Source organism: Gossypium hirsutum, chromosome D11 (genome assembly GCF_007990345.1).
Source record: "Gossypium hirsutum isolate 1008001.06 chromosome D11, Gossypium_hirsutum_v2.1, whole genome shotgun sequence".
In the NCBI taxonomy this organism is placed as follows: Eukaryota; Viridiplantae; Streptophyta; class Magnoliopsida; order Malvales; family Malvaceae; genus Gossypium; species Gossypium hirsutum.
Window position 1 is genome coordinate 30993674 of NC_053447.1, and position 24667 is coordinate 31018340.

Here is a 24667-nt window from a genome sequence, read left to right on the forward strand (position 1 = left end):
TAGGCCCATTCTGATGTAATTTACCTAACAATCAAATAAAAGCCTATTAAACAATAGTAAGGCCTAATTCATTTAGAATTCCAAAATTTTCCCAAGTGAAGGCTTGGACTTGGGACCTCCCAAACACTCCCAGAACACATAACCACTAAAGCATACATATATTTTGTGTCATATTTTCACAATAACAAAATTAGAAATTTTGGGGCGTTACAGCACATGTTGAATCAGGAAAAGAATTTGTGGTCTATAGTGATGCTTCTCTGAGCGATTTGGGATGTGTTTTAATGCAAAAAGGCAAGGTTATTGCATATGCATCTCGACAACTTAAGACTTACGAAAAGAACTACCCGACACATTATCTTGAATTGGTTGCAATTATTTTTACATTGAAGATTTGGTGTCACTACCTTTATGACGAGAAGTGTAAGGTTTTCACTGATCATAAAAGCCTAAAGTATCTGATGACACAAAAAGTGTTGAATCTGCAACAACGGAGGTAGTTAGAGTTACTAAAAGATTATGCTGGTGATAGATTACCATCTGGGTAAAGCGAACGTTGTTGCCAATGCTTTGAGTCATAAATCTCTCTTTTCTCTTCAAGCAATGAATGTTCAGCTTCAAGTGAAGTGTGACGGTTCTATTTTAGCTGAGCTGAGGGCTAAACCTTTGTTTTTACAGGATTTTTGAGAGCTACAAGTTAATGATTTGAATTTGCTAGTTAAAAGAAGAATGGTTGAAAGTGGTCAAACAACTTATTATAGTCTTGGTGTGGATAAAAGTTTATATTTCCATAATTGATTGTGCGTACTTGATGATTTACAACTGAAACAAAACATTTTAAATAAAGCTCACAGTAGTGTCTATTCGTTACACTCGGGAAGTACAAAAATGTATTGTGATTTAAAACAAATTATTGGTGGTCGAGAATGAAACGTGAAATTTTTTAGTTTGTATCTAAATGCCTTGTGTGTCAACAGGTAAAGGCCGAGCATCAAGTTCCATTGGGGTTGTTATAGCCTATTATGATTATCGAGTGAAAATGAGAGCGTGTAACGATAGACTTTGTATCAGGGTTACGTTGATGCCAAGAAAGAAATATGTGATTTGGGTGATAGTTTATCAGTTAACGAAGTTCGCATATTTTATACCTGTACGTACAGATTATTCACTTGATAAACTAGCGAAGTTGCATATATTAGAAATAGTTAGGTTTCACGGTGTGCCATTATCAATAATTTTTTATCGTGATCTGAGGTTTACCTCAAGGTTTTGGGGTAAATTACACGAAGCTTTAGGTACTAAGTTAAAATTCAGTACAGGTTTTCATCTGCAAATAGATGGTCAATCAGAGCGGGTAATTCATGTACTTGAAGATATGCTCCGATGTTGTATACTCGAGTTTGAAAGTAGTTGGGAAAATTTTATTCCATTGGTTGAATTTTCTTATAATAACAGTTATCTATCGTGCATTAAAATGGCACCATACGAGGCTTTGTACGGTCGAAAATATAGAACTCATTTATAATGGACTGAATTATGTGAGAAAAGCTTTTCAAAATTGATCTAAGTACGGTCTAAGTACGGTCTGAAAATTCGATTCATCAAGTCCATAAAGACTGCAGGAGCATTCGTTAATCCGAAAGGCATAACTAAAAATTCATAATATCTGTACCTCGTTCGGAAAGTGATTTTTGGCACATCGGATGCTTTTACTCTCAACTGATAGTAACCAAATCTTAGATCTATTTTTGAGAACACAGTAGCCCCTTTCAATTGATCAAACAAATCGTCTATTCTGGGCAGAAGATACTTGTTCTTGATTGTCACTTTGTTGAGGAGTCTATAATCAATGCACATTCTAATATTTCAGTCTTTCTTTTTCATAAATAATACCGGAGCACCCCAAAGAGAGAAACTCGGTCGTGCAAATTCTCTATCGATTAATTCTTGCAACTGAGATTTCAATTCTTTTAACTCGATCGGAGCCATTCTTTATGGATTTATTGATATCGGAGTAGTTCCCGGTACTAGTTCAATACCAAATTCAACTTCTCGAATCGGTGGTAATCCAGGTAGTTCTTCAGGAAATACATTTGGATATTCACACACAACTGACACAGATTCAATCTACTTTTCAGTCACTTTTGTATCAAGAACATAAGAAAAGTACGTTTCATACCCTTTTCTCAGATAACTCTGAGCTTTCATTGACGAAATCACAGTCAGCAACCCATTCAGATCATTTGATTCAATCTGGATAATCTCATTATTCTGACATCTGAAATCGATCGTATTTCGTTTGCAATGCACAATTGCATCATGTAACGTTAGCCAATCCATACCCAAAATTATATCAAATTCATCAAATGGTAACAACATCAAATCGGTCGGAAAACAAAAATCTCATATCATCAACGGACAGTTCTTGCACACTTTATCTACCAATACACACTTTCCCAAGGGGTTCGATACTCTAATCACAAATTCAGTAGACTCTACAGGCTAAGTCTTACTAGATACTAATCTCATACATATATAAGAATGAGTTGATCCTAGATCTATCCATGCAATTACAGTAGTTTCATAAAGAGTGAAATACTGGTAATAACATCTGCAGACGAAACTTCTTCGCGATCGTGAATAGCATTAGCTCTGGCAGGTGCGCGAGCTTCAGATCTAATAGTAGTGTCTTTACTTCCCTTCTGGCTACTACTCACATTACCCGTGTTTTTGGGTGGTCTACCTCTAGCTTTCGTGTTACTCGATCTCGTATTCTGCACAGTGTCTTTTTCAACCAACTCGGGACAATCACAAATGAAATGATCTAATGATCCACATTTAAAACAGGCTCTATCATTCAATCTACAATCATCGGGGTGACGTTTACCACAATGTCTGCACTCGGGTCGATTAGGTCTGATGTTACCAACACTAGCTATTGAGGTCGCTTTCAAACGCACAGGAGGTCTGTCTTGATCTCGTCTAGAATAACCCACAGTAGCCCTTGAACGGCTAAAATCATCTCGGAACTTCTTTGATGTCGACTGAAATGACTTACTCGATGATCTTTTTCGTGAATCACTAGCTTCAAAGTCAGCTTTTCTTTTCTCTTTCTCGAGTTCTTCAGCTTTGCATGCTCGCTCGACAAGTACCACAAACTCTTTGATTTCCAAAATCTCAACTAATAACTTGATGTCTTCATTTAAACCCTCCTCGAACCTCTTACACATGATTGCTTCGGTCGATACGCATTCCCTGGCATCTCTGCTGAGTCTCACAAATTCCCTCTCATATTCTGTTATGTCACAAATTGATATATTTCTTTCGAAATTCAGTTTGAAAGAACTCCCAAGTAACACGTTCCTTAGGAACCATAGATACTAAGGTATTCCACCAATGGTACGCGGTATTTCTAAGCAAGGAAACAACACACTTGATGCACTCATCGGGAGTGCAAGATAATTCATCAAACACTCGGATAGTATTATCTAACCAGAACTCAAATCTCTCAGCATCATCATCAACAGTAGCTCTGAACTCTTCGGCCCCATATTTACGAATCTTATCGACAGGTGGCTTACTCGAGCGTATCGGATCAATAACTTGAGGAGCTACATGAACTTGCGGGCGTGAGGTTGTTGAGTAGCTAGATTTGTTCGAACGAACTTTGTATGTAACACCCCTAACTTGTATCCATCACCAGAATAGGGTTATAGAGCATTACTGGAGTTTACAAATTAATTTATAGACATTTCATTTCATAAAGCATCCATATTTATAACCAATCAAAATTAAAACATTAATGAGCTAACGTTGGCCAATTTAACTTATTCATGCCATTATAACCAGAATAAAATCATCCAAAATTACTGATAGAACCAATGGATAGTGTTATATATCTTCGACAAGCTTCCAACCCAATCGAGCTTCCGATAATCATTTCAATGCATCTAATAATTATACATATTACCAATAATAATTCAATTCCAATAATAAAATACATACTTATATAATATTCATCACAAAATAACTTTTACTTTAATTAAAATTATACAGAATATAGATCATACGAACTTACAAGGATAAATTGCAGAAATACCAAAATTTAGGGACATTTTGGTAATTTTCTATTTTCCTCGAATTTCCACCCAATCTTGATCTAAATTAATATTTCATTAAATTTATTAATTTAAATAAAAAACAATTCATTTCATGCAATTTGGTCACTTTTTGACATTTTTACAAATTTACCCTTAAAATTTTACTTTTATTCAATTTAGTCCCTAAACCTAAAACATGCAAATTAACCATTTTTAATGAAAACTCATGCTAGTTGAATAATTACATATTTTCCTCCTCCTCCTCTCCATTCCACATCCTTAATGTATAGAACATGCTTATATGTAACATTATCTATAATTTCACTATTTATTTATATGTTCATTCAAAGCTGTCCACCTAACTCATAGTCACTAAATTATTTATATCTTGAGCTACGGAACTTCAAATTAATATCTGCTAAATTTATATGAAACTAGACTCACATATATTCTTACCATAAAATTTTCAAAATATATGATTTATCCAATAAGTGCATTTTATTATTTAAAATCATCCCTATTCTACTGTCTAAGACCCTTCTTCACTAAAAATTAATTATCTCCTCGTACAGGATTCGGATGGTGTTACCATTTGTTTCTATTGAAAATAGACTCATTAAAGATTTAAAAATATAAATTTAAGCCCCTAATTATTTTTCTCACATTTTTTATTATTTTCCAAAGTTAGAACAGGGGAGCCCGAAATTATTCTAACCTTATCTCACAAAATTTATTATATCTCATGATTTAAAACTTCATTGCTTACATTGTTTCTTCTATGAAAAACTAGACTCATTAAGATTTAATTTCATATTTTATTAATCTTCTAATTTGATTCCTAAAATTTTTGGTGATTTTTCAAAGTTAGACTACTGTTGCTGTCCAAAACTATTTTAATGCAAGATGTTGATTACTAAGTTTAAAACTCCCTTATTCCTTTTCTCTATAATATTTCTCATCACTTTCTCGTATTAGCCTTCACTAATATATCAAGAACATAAGACCTTATTTAAAAAAACTCTACTATACCATCATTTCCACGCTTTTTCAATAATATCAAACTTAAAAAGATATATTGAAATCTTGATGTTCTTACCTTGTCTTATTAGTTTCAACCTTTAACTTGATTTTCTCTCTCCTCCAGCTTCTCTTTCTTGAATCTAACTTGATATTCTAACTCCACATAGTCTCCTTGTTATCTTTCTCTCTTGATGGATATGGAAATTCTTTTGATTTCTAGGTGAAAATGGTAAATTTTTTGTAGAAGGACCAAATTGTAAAGAAAACAAAACTTTCTTTTCTTATATATATAGTAAATAAAATAATAATAAAAATAATACTTAAAAATCAAATTAAAATATTAATAAACTAATATTTATTTATTTACTTAATCTAAAATATCTCCAACATCATCATTGTCTTCTAGATTTCTCTCTCTTCTAATTGACCATTTTACCCTTTATAATCTTCAAAAATTCCATCCTTGAGTCATCACTTAATTTGGTAAAGTTGTGATTTAGTCTCTCAAAATTCTTCACCTTTTCAATTTGGTCCTAATTCATCAATTTTTCTTAGTTTCTAGATTATTCTACCCTTAAAATATTTGCACCATTGGTCCTTCAAATTTTTCATATTTACACTTTAGCCCCTCAAATTTTGAGTATTTTCTCTTAATCAACAAAACTTTTCTCACTTTTGCGATTTAATTCTTTCTTGAATTAATATATCATAATATACTTCCCAATGTTGTCATAACTCAAAATTTCCCTTTTTGTCACTTTATTTCCTTATTTTACTATATCAAGAATACCCACTTTCTTACTGTAGTAATTTTTGGGGTATTACAGTAGTAATTTTCGAGATATTACACTGCAAACCACTCATTCATCATTTGGTAAAAGACTTGCTTTGCCTCTCCTTCGTGGCTACTAGAAACAACTCTAGAATTAGATTGCACTGCCCCTTGAGTGGGAGCAGGTGCGTTACTTTCAACATCATCAACTACGGCTCGATCGGGATCCATTTGCTATACGAAAACACATTTTGAATTGTCAAAAATTCATCACACTATTGCAATATATAAATATGGCATGTATAGCTTAACTCTCACACGCTACTTTAGTCCTAGGATCGACTAAACTGTAGCTCTGATACCAATTAAAATATAACACCCCTAACCAGTATCCATCATCGGATTAGGGTAACGAGGCATTACCTAACCATTAAAGTCTAACACAGTCATTTATTACCATTCATGTCTATTAATCATAGCTCATATACAAACCATGCTTCTTTTTCGTGCAAACCAATTTCACAATACAATTCATACTCTGAAATTTAACCAAGTCATAACCATTCTACTATTCAAATTTTGAATCAACTAACGTACATCAAATCATATTACATTATAACAAAACACATCCACCAACAAAATCATTACTCAAGCTGAAACTTATAACCAAACATTATCATACATATATACCTCGAAACATACTTCCCAAAAGAGTTTATAACATGACCAAATATACATAATGATTAGTATCTCTAACAAGCCATTTCGCATGGCAACTTATATATACAATTCAAAATTAGCCATAGTTTATACATGTCATATGTCATAATATCAAGCTTTCAAAATACCGAAATGGCAATTGATAGTGTGACGATATTCCTTGATGATCCCCAAGCTAGAGCTAGCTTTATATATCTATAAAACAATGGAAGGATGCAAAAAGTAAGCTTTGGAAGCTTAGTAAGCCATAAGTAAATAAATCATTTCAATGTTATTTATAATTCAATTCAACTAGGTCGAATTCAAATAAATCTCAAACACATATACATTTAACCAACTCATATAAGTTAATATTATTACATTAAGTACTAAACTTACCTTAATATTTCATGGACATATAACTTCACACATACCTGAACCATTTAGCTCAAATTCACATTCGAAATTGTTAAGCTCGCATGGAAATCATATAAAGCTCGTACAATGCCATATCCCGGATATAGTCTTACATGTTAACGCATATCGATGCCACTGTCCCAGACATGGTCTTGTACAAATCATATACGATGCCAATGTCCCAGACATGGTCTTACACGAAATCACACCTCGGAAGTCCTAGTATCATGACATCAATATCCTGTACATTTCCTAAGGTTCATTCGGAGCTTTCGACTTTGTAAACAAATCAATTCATACACGAAACCAATCATCTAATGCTCAAATCAATTCAGCAATATATATGTAAACATATACACATCATTTCGGCAATATATATGTATGTAAAATTCAATTTGGTAATGTATATCTATATACAAATCAATTTGGCAATGTTATACAAAACAATTCGGCAATGTACATCCATATACAAATCAATTTGGCAATGTATATCCATATACAAATCAATTTGGCAATGTATATCCATATACAAATCAATTTGGAAATGTATATCCATATACAAATCAATTCGGCAATATATATGTAAACATATACAAATCATTTCGACAATATATATACATGTACAATTCAATTCGGCAATGTATATCCATATACAAATCAATTCGGCTATATATACATCTATATATAAATCAATTCAGCAATATATATCCATATACAAATCAATTCGACAATATATAAAACATATACATTTGAATTCAAAAACATTTATTTACTTATGAACTTACCTCGTACGGAAACAAACGGATCGGATCAACTACTCTTCAACTTTCAATTTCCCCCGATCTAAATCTGATTTCTTTCTTTCTTGATCTATATGAATTCAAATTTAACCCATTTAATCACCTATTCATTCATTTCATCCAAAAATACCTATTTGGACATTTTTCCCTTTAACCCTTAAAGTTTCACATTTATTCAATTTAGTCCCTATTTCACAAATACACAAAATTCACACAATTCAATATAACCCAAGCTTAGATGAATTACTATAGTGCCCCTAACAGCCTAAAACTTTCATTCATTTCACAATTCAACCACTCAATTTGCATATTTCACAATTTAATCCCTATTTGACATTTTTGTCAAAAATCACTTTACAAAGCATATTAATCTATCAACAATTATTCATTTTCCATCATCAACATTCAAAAACATCAAGTTATCATCAATGGAAACTCACAAATTCATCAAATAATTCAAAATTTAGGGCATGGGTTAGCTAGAACACGAAGCAACGATCTCAAAAACGTAAAAATTATCAAAAATCGAGCTCAAACCGTACCTTAATCAAGCTATGTGTGTGCTGAACCCTAAAGAGAAAAAATAGCTTCTTTTTCTTGGCTATTCGGTTGAAGAAAGAACATATAAGATGATACTTGGCTTTATTTTACAAAATTACTTATTTATTTACTTAATTACTTAATTACTTATTTAACCTTTAAAATTATTTCACTTTAAAAGTTTACCAAGCCATGACATTCCACTAACTCATAAATGGCTTATTTACCACTTAAGGACCTTTACTATAATGTTCTATAGCTATTAGACACCTTTAGCTTATAGAACACAACTTTTACGCTTTAAGCGATTTAGTCCTTTTTACCGAATTAAGCATTCAAACGATAAAATTTCTTTACGAAACTTTCACATGCTGTAAATACCAAAAATAATATTAAAATAATTTTTTAACCTCGAATTTATGGTTTCAAAACCACTGTTCCAATTTAACTAAAACTGGGTTGTTATAATGATTTATTGTAATTATGCTTGTTTTCAATTATGAATTATATTAAAAAATTAAAGTTGTAACACCTTATAGATCGGAACTATGACCAAACTGGGTATAGGGTGTGACACATTGGTTCATGATCCACATTGTCATTCAAAATTTCTAGTGCTATATTTCATGCGAATATGTAGTCGACCTCGATTTGATTTCAGTTCTTCTTAATTCTTGACATGACATAAATTGTTGAGATCTCTACATTATCAAGTTCCTAAGATTTTTCTTGAAATTCAGTTATGTTTAAAATCTTTGTTGGAGACCCTTTTAAAGTCATTGCTTCCTTGATCGAACCATCATCTATTTTTTCTCATTTTCTTTTTCGAGGATTCTTATCTCTAAAAGTTGTTGATCTACCACGCTTCAAACATGCTTTAAACTCACTAGCAACTAGAGTTTGTCCTCCAAGGACATCAATTTTGATTGGAGCATTTATAGTTGGTATATGTGATTTTGTCACTATTTTTGGATTAGTAAATGCGTCTGGCAATTGATTTGCTAAACTTTTTAAATGAATTATCCTTTCAACCTTCAGTTCACATTGTTGCATATGAGGATCAAGATGAGACAGTGATAATTCATTCTAATCTATTTATTTTTCTAACTATTTATTTTCTACCCCTAACGTCGAAAAATTGACTCATTAAAATGACAATCAATAAATCGAGCCATAAATAAATTTTCCGTTGATGGCTCGAGATATTTAATTATTGATGGGGATTCATATCCAACATATATTTCTAACCTCCTCCGATAACCCTTCTTAGAGCGTTGTGGTGGAGCAATCAAAACATATACAACACATCCAAAAATTCTTAGATGGGAAATATTTGGTTCCAGACCAAAAACAATTTGTTATAGGGAGAACTTATGATAACTTGTTGGCCTGACTCAAATTAGTGATGTTGCATATGGTATGGCATGTCCCCAAGCAGAAATTAGAAGTTTTGACTTCATAAGTAATGGTTTTGTAATCAATTATAGATGTTTGATTAATGATTCAGTATGAACATGTACTACAAGATGTTCAACTTTGATTCCAATAGACATACAAAAATCATTGAAACCTTGGGAAGAAATTCACCAGCATTGTCAAAGACGAATTGTCTTGATAGAGAAATCTGGAAAATGTGTTCGTAATTTGATCAATTGAGCAATCAACCTTACAAATTTCAGGTTGCAAGTCGATAACAATGATACATGCGACCATCTAGTCGAAGCATCGAGTAAAACTATAAAATATCTAAATAGTCTACACAGAGGGTGTATTGGTCCACATATATCTCATTCTATTCATTCTAGAAAAGTGATAGATTCATAATTTATCTTGGCTGGTGATGGTCGAATGATTAATTTACCTTGAGAGCAAGTATCACATGAAAAATTATTAGCTTGAAGAATCTGTTGGCTCTTCAATGAATGTCCACATGAATTACAAACAATTTTTCGCATCATAATTGAATCAGGATGGCCTAACCGGTCATGCCAAATAATAAAGTCGTCAATAAACTTTTGATTTATTATAGCATGTGCTTCAATTGTACTAATTCTCGTGTAGTACAAACTAGAGAAGAGTGCGGACAATTTCTCCAAATATTTTTATTTCCTTGGATTATACTCTTAATTTGAAGATATTCATCATTCCCTTCACTTATTGTCTCAATATGATATCTATTATGGCGAATATTTTTAAAACTCAATAAATTTCTTTAAGACTTAGGAGAGAATAACGCACCATTAATTTGAAACTTAGTTCTTGTAGGCAATAATATATTTGCTTTTTCGGAGCCTTTTATGATTTTGGTACTACCAGATATAATACTCACACTAGCTTTTTGCATTGTCAAATGAGAAAAACATTTCTTATTCTTAAGTATTGTTTGATTAGTTGCACTGTCTGCTAAGCATAAGTCTTCACCATTTATCGCTAATTGAATTTGAGAGGTAATCATATTCTTTAAAGAAAAAAAAATGCCACATAGATTTTCAAAATATATAAAATTTTCATAAATAGTTTACAACATAATATAGTAACCATGTTGTTAATAACATAACAAACTTGCATTAAATTTATTCTTTAAAACTATAATAATAAAATTAAAGAATCAATTATTCCCTTCAAGGGTGGTGCAGAAATCAACAACTTCCAAATGAGTTGTACCAACGATGCCATAATCACCTTTGTCAGTCTCACAAACAAAATTTGTCTCTATTTTATTCCTTTTATCCTTCAATGATTATTGATATAGTTCCACAAAATGCTTTGGTGTACAACAAGTACTCTACTAATGGTTTTTACCTTCACAATGATAACACAAACTTTCCATTTTCTCAGTTGTATTTTTATCATTCTTTCCATCCTTATGATCCCACTTCTGATGGGTTTTCCTGAAATGACCACCTCGTTCACGTCGACGTTCTCGATCGCGACCACTGTAATAGCCTATTTTCTAGTGGTGTTAGAAACAGTGGTTTCAGGACCACAATTCTGATGTGTGAGTCTAAAAATATTAATTATTTAATATTTAAGATTTCATTATATTGAATTAAAATTTGGTTTAAAAATTTTGGCGTTTGGATAGTCAATTAAGTAAAAAGGACTAAATCATAAAAAATACAAAAGTCAATTACTATTAGAGTTTTAGGGTCAATTGGGTGGTTAAGTAAAATAGGATGAGTTAATATGACAAATAAGCCATTTCAATAGTTAGTGGATGATACGTAATTGGAAATGGATTTAAAATATAAGGAATGACATTTTTGTAATTAAGTTGAAATCAAAACAAAAGGAAATAAAAGAAAAATCAAAACAAAAGGAAATAAAAGAAATTGGTTATCATTTTGGTTATGTTTTTGGCTAGAGAACATAATGCCATTGTTGGGAGAAGAAGAAGATTTGGTTTGCTAATTCTCCCTTGCATGTAAGTGAGTTTATCATTTATTTTTCATGAATTTTACGTTTTTTAGATTGTTGCAACTAGGTCCAGCTAACTCGTACCTCTATTTTCGGAACTGTAAATGTTTTGGAAGATTCCATTAATGAGTTTAGGGTGTTTTTGAAGTTGAATGGTGGATTTCAATACTTGAGTGTTAGTTAGAAATACTTTGTTAAGAGATTTTATATGATTTTTAAGTTTAGGGATTTAATTGGAAATAAACAAAAATACGTATGGTTTTCTTGTGAAATTTCAACATATATGAACTGTTTTGATGTGGTTAAAATTCGGTTCTATGGGTTGAGGATTAAATTGTATAATTAAGCTTTATTTGGTTTTAGGGATTAAATTGAATAATGTGTAATGTTTGGGTTAAATGTGCAAAATTGTAAATAAGAAGTTATATGCATTAAATTGAATAGTATATGAAATGAAGATTAATAATTATAATAAATTATATCATAGATCAAGAACAAGTTGAAAATCATGGAAAATGGAAGGTTGCTGAGTAGTTCTTGAACTTTTGTCGTTACTGTAGTTTTGTCCTGGTAAGTTCATTCAGTTTATTTTGATATATTTTACAATATGAATTGAATGAGAATTCAATTGTTGATTGTTAAATTAAATATTTGATGTTAAATTAGTATGAATGGGAATAATAAACTGTTGGACTTGGTTTAGCGGTAATATCTCTTGAGCCGATGAACGTAGGATAGAATACGATTGGCATGCCAATAAGTTATAGTGAGTGTTGTTCAGGATTGTTTTGACATAAGATGATGATTATTGTTTATCTCCTATTCATTGAATATACCGAAGTCTAGCATTTGTTGCGAACTATCATGTTATATTTACAGTGTTTTTGGAGTGTTATCGAGGCCGGATGTAAAGCCTTCGGGCTTGGCACTTGGTGCCGAGGCATGTTATAGGAGGGATGTTAGCCTATGAGCTAGGCACTTAGCCTTGAGGCATGTTATCGATTGGATTGGCTCGTTTGAGCATTTGGCGTATTCCGGATGGATAACTGTGTACTCATATCCGTATATCATTCATTGGGAAATGTTTCTTGTGTTAAATGTCTTGTTATTGAATTGTTGAACGATTATTCATGAATCTCCTTATAGCATTGTGGCTTAATAGTGAATGATCTCGTATTTGTGTATGTATAAACTCACCTGTTGTGGATTGTGGTTGACAGGAGACTCTAACTTTTAATCTTGTTATTAAAATTTTTATATTTAATTCGGTAAGCTTTATCATTTTAACCATTGAACTTACTAAGCTCTAGTGAAGCTTACTTGTGTTCTTTTTTGTTCCTTGTAGATAACTTTTTGTGAAGTCGGGCAATCGAATCAACTTGAAGATTACACTATCCAGATGTATTTTGGTATATTTTGATACGTTTATTTTGGGTTATATGGCACGTAATAGGTGTTTTTGTAAATGTTTAGATACTTATTGCAAATGTTATGTTTTAAGTTTGGTAAAAGCTTACTTGTGTATGTGCCTTAATCTTGGTGTGAATATGTTCATATAAAGTTATTCTGGTCATGTGATATAAACCTTATTTAAGTATTTGAATCATGGTATGAATGAATGTGAATGATTAAGAAGAAATGATAAGTTTGGCATGAGTTCTATATATGAACTTATGAATTTGAATGCAAATTAGTTGATGTGTCAAGTAAATTCAGGTTGATAATTGAATTGTGGTGTCAATGAAGGCACATCGGTTAGTCACTTAGGTTTATTGTTTTTCATGTTTTAGGCTTGTTTAAATGTGTTTTTGAAGTATAGAAATGGTTGATTTTGATTTGGCTTGGAAACTAAGTGTTGGATGAAAGTTTGTCTTCTTTTGGAAGCTTTTTAAGGTGCACACGACTTGGGATATTCCACACGGTCCAGCCACATGACCATGTGTCTTATTAAGTTTTAGTTGCAGGATTTTTCACACGGTCATAGTTAGTTACACTGTCTGGCCACACGGGCATGTGGGGAAGCCACATGGCCTGGGCTATTCCACACAGCCGTGTGACCCCTGTTTCCAAAATTTTCAAATTTTTGCATATTTTTCTGTTTTGATTAATATTAGTCTCAGATTGTTCCCAAACTATTTTTAGGGTCCCGTAAGCTCGATTTAAGGCCCGTAAGTGTATTTATACCAAAAATTGATTTTGTTTGTTATATGTTTATAAATTATTTGTTTAATTGTTCTAAAATGCAATAAAATGTCTTGTTTTTCCATGTAATACTCTATAACCCTAATCTAACGAAAAAGACGGGTTAGGGGTGTTACCGACCATGGTCACGACCATGTCCTCGACCACGACTGCTAGTGTGACCTTTATCATTTCTGTTATATGATGTCACATTCACTTTATGGAATGGAGTAGAGTCAGTTGGACGTGACTCATGATTTTTCATTAACAGTTCATTATTTTGCTCAGCCATAAGAATACAATATATTAACTTAGAATATTTCTTAAAACCTTTTTCACGATATTGTGTCTACAGGACGACATTATTTGTGTGAAATGTGGAGTATGTTTTTTCTAACATATCCTCATCAGTTATGTTCTCTACTCATAATTTCAATTAGGAAGTGATTCTAAATATAACTGAGTTATATTCACTCACGGATTTAAAATCTTGTAATCTTAAATGCAGCCAATCATAGCGAGCTTTAGGAAGTATTACGGTTTTTTGGTGATCATATCTTTCTTTTAAACTATTCCAAAGGACAAGTGGATCTTTAACTGTCAAATATTCAGTCTTTAGTCCCTCATAGAGGTGATGGAAAAGAAATATTATAGCGTTGACCTTTTCTTGACTAGATCCTTCATTAATAGTTTCACCAAGGCCTTTTGCATCTAAGTGTATTTAAGCATCTAACATCTAGGATAAATAGTTCTTTCCAGTAATATCAAGAGCCACAAATTCAACTTTTGCAAGGTTCGACATTGATGATATAACTACATTATAAACTTAATATAAAGATAAGTAGTTCCTTAACAAACTTTCAAGCAAACATAAGTAATCCCTTAACAAAACTTTCAAGCATAACGTAACGGGAAAAAAAATAATCAAATAATTACAACAATTTAGTCATAAAATAAATTAAAAGTAATTTGACTATGTTAGAAGTTTTTAACAAATTATGGGATTAGTGGAACCCTTAAAAAATTAAACAAATTATAAACATGAGTAATTTTATCATAATGGACATCATGATAAAATATATTACATACATTGATCTAAACTAACAAAAAAATACAAGGCTCTTGGATTAATTTAAGCACTCATGTTGATAACATATTATAAACAAAAATAATAGATAAAAGATGGATATGAGAATATGAGGATTTCTATTGCATTTTATATTTTGCATCATATTTACAAGTAGCATACTTCTCTCTATATATAGAGAGATTAGACTCTTCATATCCTAATACATAACTAGGAAAGAGGTTACAAGAAGATGAAAGATGAAAGGTTGAACATCCACCTAATACCATTCATAACAATATAAAATTTTATAAAATGTTTAATGTAGCATTTGTATCTTAAAAATTTCTGATGTGATACTTGAATTATCAATATGTGTTTTATTACAGTTGCTAGTGTTAACACCATTAGTCAATTACTAAACTAGCTAATGAAATTTTGATACATAGACTTTTTTTTCCAAATCATCAAGTCCACATGGATAATACAGTATTATATGAAAAACCAAATAAAAAACTAAATATATGGTTAATAAAAAAGTAAATACTAAACTTGCATAAGTGAAAACATTATCTTCTCTATTTAAGTAATTATAATGTTCTATTAATTTTTCCTCAAGTTCAAGTCTACCTTTGTGGCATGTGTCTCCATAAGCTCTTGTGGCTTTTTGTTTTGTCTTTTTTCTGTTGACTTTTTACAGATTCAGCATAGAACATGGTCTAGTAGAACTACGACTAGATGATGAGGATAAGATAGGAGAAAACGAAGGGTGGAAGGTGGATCAAGAAGTGTATAAGGGGGAAGTGGTACCCGATCTAACCCTTGTGGGCTATTTTTTCGGCTAGCGCGATCAATTTTCAATCGGTGAGATCTAGTTTAGCTAATCTCTGACACCTCATTGGTGGGGTTACAATCTCGAATTTGGGTGAAAAGAGATTTACTTTCAGGTTTTATTATGAAGTTGATATTGATAGAGTTATTAAATGTGCTCCATGGACGTTCAAAAACTATTTATTGATATTCCAAAAGTTAAAAGACGACGATGATCCCTAAAATGTTCTGTTGTTTCAGACCATTTTTTGGTTTTAAATCCATGATCTCCTGAATACTATGTATATAAAAGCTATGGCCAAACAATTAGGTGATTTCTTTGGTACTTACCTGGACTATGATGCTAACATATTAACAGTGGGTTTGAGGAATTTCATGCAAGTCCGAGTGGCGATTGATATCTGAAAATCCCTTAAGAGATGAAAGAAACTTATTTTTGCAAACGACAAAAAGCTTTTTGTGTTTTTTAGGTATGAAAAGCTTACGAATTTTTATTTTCTGAGAAACTGGGACATGGGGAAAGCTTTTGCCCAATCCAAATAGTCCATGGAAAAAAAGAATTTTTGTTAGGATAGGATATTTTCCTGAAAGCCACACCACGAAGGGTGGCAGCGGGTGGTAGCATCTGGCTAAGGGATGCAAGCGGTAATTGAGGATCTAATTTTGGCAACAATGAAAAAGGAAAGAGGCACACTTATAGGGATAATTCTATCCCTAATTTTATAGGAATGATGGGAATTAATCTGAGCATTAATTTGGCAGGAAAGTCTAATTCAATTTTGGAGGGAAATTATTCAAAAATGGTAGATATGGACTCTCTTGAAGAAGATAGGCCTATGTTAACTAATGATGGAAAAAAAAGGCCCAGGACCAGCTATGTTTCGTCTGTTTCCGGTTCAAAAGACTCGAGCGAGATCTTAGAGGAACATTCAGATGTTAACCGTAATAGTGGATTGGCTGAACCCACACCACGAGTCAGCCGAGAACAATAAGATTTTAAGCTGGAATGTCCATGGACTAAGGAATCCATGGCCAGTTCACTGAATTCAACATATGCTGAAGGATTTACGTCCCCAAATTATATTTTTTATCGAAACAAAGCTTGATAGTAGTAGAATGGAAAAGGTTCGCAAACGTGTGGGCTTTACTCATGAAATTGATGTTCAGGCTTTAGGTTCTTGAGGTGGACTTTCATTAGGTTGGAAGCAATAATGTAGTGTATCCCTTCAAAGCCTGTCAGTTTCTCATATCGAAGTGATTGTAACTGAGAATGATTACGGAATTCCTTGGAGATTTACGGGTTTCTACAGAGCTCCGAATGGTCGTAAAAGAAAGGACTCTTGGTAATTATTGAAATTACTGAGTCGGGATCAAAATCTCCTATGGGTGATTTTGGGCGATTTTAATGAAATCCTTTTTAGTCATGAGAAAGAAAGGGGTCGATTGCGGAATAAACGCCAAATGGAGAACTTTCGTGATACTTTGGATTTGTGTCAACTCATGGATTTGGGTTATTTCGATAGATGGTTTACTTGAGAGAAAGAGAATTTTTCCAGTAATAATATACGAGAACACTTGGATAGAGGGGTGGCTAACTCATTTGGTATGATTTGTTTTCAAATTACTGTCTTTCACATTTGGAACACTCTTTTTTCGATCATTGTCTGATTTTGCTTAATACGAATGTTGGCACATCTAATGCGTTAAGTGTACCGAATAGTTTCAAGTTTGAAGCTGGATAGGTGTTAGAGGTGACTTGTGAAGCTAAAGTAAAGAAATTGTGGGATCTTCATGCTCATTTGGATATTCTGAATCATCTTTCGATGGTTGGGGACGGACTACGATTTTGGGCTAATAAGTTGAAAAGTGCTAAATGGAGGATGAAAGAAAGGTTGCAACATCATCTTGCAGATTTGTAGCCCCTCAAATCAGGCCTAGACGTTATGGCCCAATCTAAGTGATCACATGGAACATGAAAATGGCCAAAACGCGAGTTGAAATAATTGGATTTAATTTTGAAAACACGAAATTAATATTTCTTTAGAATTCATTTTTTTTAATATAACTTGAGAAGTAATCTTGTTTATTATTTAAAAGATGTTATAATTATTTTAAAATTTTAGATTCAATAAAATGAGTTTGTGAAAAACGAATTTTATTAAGAAAACGATAAAACATTTCATCCTTATTAAAAGCCCATGCAAAATGTCCAATGTCCACAGTTTAACACAAAGTACTTATGCCGCAATTCAATAGTAATCCACAAAATAAAATCCTAAAATAAAAGTTAAAATCCACGAAAGTCCCAAAAAGATAAAATAGAAAATAACCATAAAAAACGTTTAAACCCGAGAGCCTCTCCAATGTCCGAATTTGAGTCCTAACCACAAGGATTATCTGAAACACATAAGCAATAGGGGATGAGCATAAAAAGGCTCAGTGTGAGATCAAAACATAATAAATATATACTTGCATACATATCAACATACATATAACAATCACAATATAATCATACATCATCAAGATCACGGAATTTAACACTAATTACTATTCATGAACATATCGTTGCATGTTTAAAATCGATGCACATTTTATAAAATTTCTACCCATCTCCACAACACACCAATATCGAGTTCCCCAGAACTTGTCCATCTAAAACACCATTTGTGGACATGCCACCACTGATTTGCAGATAAACTGCCACTAATAACATTGATGTGGGTAAGCCACCACTGATATGTAGATTTACTGTCATTGCTTCCACCTTTCACAATATCCCACCCCATGCATGTGACATGGCAATTACACTTTTAACACATGTGAATCACTTTAATAGTTAGGCATATAGATATGCTCACATAATCACATTTCACTAGTCATCACTTTTACATGTTTAATCATGCTTGTCACATTAGATTATAGATCTCAATATTCACATATTCATATATATATAAATATATATCACATACTTAAATCACCAAATATAATATATAAACCATGCAACACATGTCATGAGAACGAGATTTATACATATATTTTTATTATAATGATAGTCACATCATATCACATATCTCATACATTCCACAAAAAGTATTTCGGTTAGAGTCATTTACTTAGGTACTTTGTATTGAGTTTTTTAACAACTCCACTTCGAATACATAATATACTCACCATTATTTATAATTTAATTATTAATATAATAAAAATAATTATGTTACACATAATGAGTATAATCGATCTCACACCTTAAATTGTAGATTCGATTTGCTTCAACCCTTATTACTAAGTTTTACTCGATCTACCTTGCAGGACAATCTGTTACATAATTAACACATATTAGTATGAATCTTTGAAAATGTTTCGTCACTTTAGACCACTAAGATAAATAATTAGTTACTAAACCACTTGACCATTAATTCCCTTGTGTCCAATCTTGCACATTAATTTAAAATATAGAAGATGACAGTTCCACTTTTGCTTAATTAATCAAAAAGTGGGATGTGACAGGATTTATGTGAGCAGACTCCAACTGATGATATTCTTTCAGAAATAATAGAGACAAAGTAAGACCTTAATTTGGAAATGGACAAAGTGGAGATGTATTCCAAACAGAGAGCCCGGTACAATTGGCTTTGATATGGCAATCAGAATACGAGGTATTTTCACAATTTTACCTCTTCTCGTCGCCGTACGAATCGAATAAACAGACTGCTAGATAGGAATGGCCTTTTAACATCAGATATTGATGAATTGAATAATATTTTTGTTGATTATTACGATAATATTTTTACTAGCAATGGGTGTGATGGTGCTACTAGTGTTTTTACAAAAGTTCAACGATGTATCATTGAAAGAATGAATGAGATGCTTTGAGCCAAATTTAAGGGAGAAGAGGTTCTAACAGCGGTGAAGGAAATGGGGTCAACTAAAGCACCGAGTAAAGATGGGTTTTTGCTCTATTTTACCAGCGATTTTAGGCTATAATAAGAGATGAGGTGACGAAATACTGCTTGAGAATGTTGCACCGTGAAATTGCGTTGAATGAGGTAAACCACATTCACATTGTTTTGATCCCTAAAGTATCAACGCCTGATACAATGTCCTTATTCCATCCGATTAGTCTATGCTTTGTTTTTTATAAGATATCTCAAAAGTTATTGCTAATAGACTTAAAAGAGTTCTTGATTGTTGTATTGATGAGGCTTAGGGGGCTTTTATTCCCAGGAGATTAATTTCGGATAACATTTTAACTACTTATAAGATATTGCATGCTTTTAAAAGGCGTAGGTACGGAAGGAAATGTGCTTTTGCTTTAAAACTAAACATGAGCAAAGCGTATGATAGAGTTGAATGGGAGTTTCTTAAAGATATGATGTCTATAGGCTTTGATTTAGAGTTGTTTTCTTTAATCATTCACTGTATTACTTCTATTTCTTATTCGATTGTTATAAATGGAGATATAAGTTCTTGTTTTAATCCGGGGGCAATCCTCTAAGCCTTTATTTATTTTTGATATGTACAGAAGGTTTTGCTACTTTATTGCATGAAGCGAATGAAACTTGTAGATTAGATGGGGTGAGAGTTTGTCCAAGAGGGCCTTCGGTGACGCACCTATTCTTTGCTAATGACAGTGTGGTTTTTGGTGAAGCTTCCAGTGAAGGCAGTCAGGTTATTCAGTCATTTTACAACATTATGAAAAGTGCTCTGGACAACATATTAATTTGGAAAAGTCTTAGATTTATTTAAAGCTCTAATGTCCAAAATAGTATGTGTTGTTAGCTTACTAATCAATTGGGTATAAGGAGAGTACTTAATCCAGAGAATTACCTAGGCCTACCCACGATGGTTGGAAGGAGGAAGAAAGAGGCCTTTCAACACTTGAAGGACCGTATGAAAGCGAGGATAAATAACTGGAGCGTTGAAATGCTTTCACTAGAGGGTAAGGAGATTTTTATCAAATCTGTTCTTCCGGCGCTATCTGCTTACGAGATGTCATGTTTTCTTGTCCCTAAGTCTTTATGCAATGATCTTGAGGCTATCATTAGCCAATTTTGGTGGCAGAAAGGCCATAATAGAAAGGAGTTCATTAGTGTAAATGGAAGGATCTTTGCTATTTAAAGGAGGGTGGATTGGGTTTTCGAAATCTTTCTAAATTCAATACTGCATTTTTGGCTAAGCGAGGCTGGAGATCCATTACTAAGCCCATGAATTTTTAAAGCCAAATATTTCACTAATTCTAGCTTTTGGGAGGCAAAGTTAGGGTCTCATCCATCCTACGTTTGGTGAAGCATATGGGCTGCTCGAGATTTTATTGGAGAAGGGTTCTGGATGGAGGGTTGGTATTGGTTCTTCTATTTCAATTTGGAATGATTATTGGCTCCTTTTTCAGCAGGTTGTTGTATACAAGAATCGATTGTTAATGACTCAATTAGAATTGTTTCAGGTCTCATAAATATGGAGACAAGGACATGGTAAGAGGAGATTATTACCAATGTCTTTTATCCGAAGGAAGCTGATGCGATTCTCTGCATTCCTGTATCACAACACATAGGTGAGGATAAGATTGTTTGGCTGGGACATACTGGCGACTATTCTGTCCGAAGTGGTTACCGTCTTCTTTTACAATCTCAGCAACTAGAGACTTTTCCTAATGATTACAGGAAATTTTACAAAAAACTTTGGCAAATACAAGTGCCATCCAAGATCAAAATTACAGTCTGGCGAATTCTACACAATTACATCCCTACTAGAGCTAATCTTTTTACAAGAAGAGTGATTGCGTCTCCCAGTTGCCTCAGATGTAATAGAGAGGTTGAAACTAATGCAGATGCAATGATGGGTTGTGAATCTACAAAAATCATATGGAAAGTTTGGGTTTTAATGGCCTAAATATTGCTGATGTAGAGGAATTATGGGAATGGTTCGCACAGAGACTAAAAAATGATCAACCAATTACCTGTAGGTCTATTCTGATCACTGCTTGGGCAATTTGGTTTGGGCGTAACAAACAAGTGATGGAAGGAAAAGTTCTCTCTATCCACGATATCAACATCAAAATTAGGAGTTTGGCAAAGGATTAGATCAAAAAAATAACCCTTTACCTGGTTCTCAGCAAGATCCTCGAGCGAACTGGAATCCCTTAAACGAGAATTTTATTAAACTGAATTTTGATGTTGCATACAAAGGAAATTCAAGAACCTCTAGTTCAGGATTTGTAATCGGGAATTCAAATGGTCAAATCATGGGTAGTGGTTTTAAACAAAACAGGAACATATCTTATGCCTTCTCGGCTGAGGCTCTCTCATGTTTGCAGGGTCCAACTTTCGCAAATGATATGGGGTTTAGTCGTCTGATCGTGGAGAGTGATGCTTGTACCATTATCTCCAGAATAGAACGAGATAGAGAAGATAGATCGAAGATCGGGCCCTACATCAAAGACATAAAAGTTCTATCTCAAGCTTTTAGATCTATCAAGTTCTGCTTTACTCCTAGAACTGCGAACAAAGCTTCCCACATTATGGCTCAAGAGGGATTCAAAGGAGAAGAGGACACCTACTGGGTTGAGGAAGCTCCTGACGCTGTTATGGCAGCAGTGGAGGAAGATAGACGATGGATTGACCCCCTTGATAATCTGTCAATTGATGTTGCTGATCTATGGCTAATGTTGTGTTCTATGGAAAGCCACATTATTCTAGTCGTTTGCTGCTAAGATTGGAGGAGATTTTAGTGGAATATTAAGAGCCGAAGTTGTGTTGAAGAAAGGAAACAATATATTGATTGTAGCGTTGGACTACTTTATTTTCTTTTAATAAAAGCTTCGGTCTTATCCTTCAGAAAAAGAAAAAGAAAAAAAAGAAAAAGTAATCATCATTTAGTGATGCATTATCCATGCGGGTAGAATTTTATTAACGGTTTTAACACTAAATATCATAGTAAAATATGTATCGATAGTTCAAATATCACATTCAACATTTTATCACTTTTTTTTAAGGCGACGCTGATAATCATACATTTTTAAGATGGATTTTGTATAAGGTGAATTTTATATTATTCTGGCCTCAAAGTTACTTTACAACATAAAATGTATAATGACAAAACAATTTTCATAAATTGAATATACATTCACATTAATACAGATTTAATTGTCAAATATACTAATTTATAGGCTCCAAATCAGGACTTCAATTACTTTATATGGTCCTTCCCAATTTGGAGCCATCTTTCCTCTTTGCCTTGTTGGAATGTTGGTTTCCATACTTTTCTTTACCATGTCAACTGTTTGTTTCGCACTCTAGAGTTGTAATAAGGAACCACATTTTTTTTTGCTTTGAGGCGAACTTCATCCTAATTCCTGATCTCTTCTAACATGTCCAACTTTACCCTCAAAGGTGCATAATTTTAACTAGCATCATAGTGAGTAACATGATATGTTTGAAGTCTAATTTCTATCGAAACCACTGCTTCCGTACCAAAGATAAGATTGAATGGGGTGACCGCCTATAAACGTGTTATAAATTATAGTAAAAATATCACACCAAAACTATAAGAAATTAAATCGGCGGTGTCCGCAAGTATATGGGCCAAATTGTAATATAATATATGTATACAACGGAACATACGAAGTATTCCGAGGATTGTTCACAAGAGAGGATGGAATAAATCTAAGGAAAATCTCTTTACAATAATAAGTCTAAATAGTAGTGATTAAGTCCTATATTACGAGTGTAATACCCGATTTTTTGCCCCGGGTACAAATTATAAACGGGCCCAAATGAAACTGCCCAATTACAACAAAATGGGGGCCAAACCAAAATAAAACACAGGCCCAATGTGCGGTGGCCCATAATCGCCAGAAACCCTAGGGTTTCTAATCTTCAACAGCGCCGCAACTCCAATCTTGGCCGAATCTCCATGGATTCACCTGCATAGCAAGAAAAAACGAAAATGGAAAGGGAATCAAAAATATTTGTAAATCAAATCAAGAACAGATTTCTTCCTTTCTTTAGATTTATTTCATACGGCTATAAGAGGCCATTGAACACACAGTAAACGGGATGGGATTTTCGAAAAGAGAAATAAAAAACTATTACTTTCACAATATAGAGAGCAAAAAACTCGAATCAAAGGTTGTTACTTGCATTTTTTTTGTTATATGCATTTATTTTTTATCGTTTATATATATAGAAATAATATAAGAGGAAAGAAATCACCTTTCTTTAACTTTGAAGTGGCGCCGAAGCGTTGAGGGAGCCACGCCGAGGATCGGTGGCCGGAAACCGAAAGGTTTTCGTGATTTCCCCGCATATTCCGTTGGATTTTGGAAATTTTGAGCCTCGATTTGAGTTTGGAAAGGTTAAAAGGGCCGAAAAAGAGATTTTCATATTTCCGGCCACCGTAGACGGCAGTGCCGACATCGAAGATCGGCGGCCAGCGCGGTGGCCGATGACCGGACAGGAGGACGGTGCCCGTGGTGTTGAGAGCTTTTTTTTTGAAGGATTTTTGTTTTTTTTTTCTTTGAATGATTGAAAATGAAATTGTTTTTTTTATATAATTTTGGCTTAAATAACCGATTGAAAACGACACCGTTTTGAAGGGAGGATTCGCGCGTCGACCCTACCCAGATCCAGGGATCCGCGTGTTTTCATACGGAGGGGCAAATTGCATTTTTGACCCCTCCGCCTTTTAATGAATTTTCAATTAGGTTTTTTTGTGTTTTTAAATTTGTTCTTTAATTTATTTTCTATTTCAATTTAATCCTACTAGAACGGCGCCGTTTTAGAGGAGAAGGGAAAATTTCCTTCCAGCCCCTCTATGTAATTCGCGT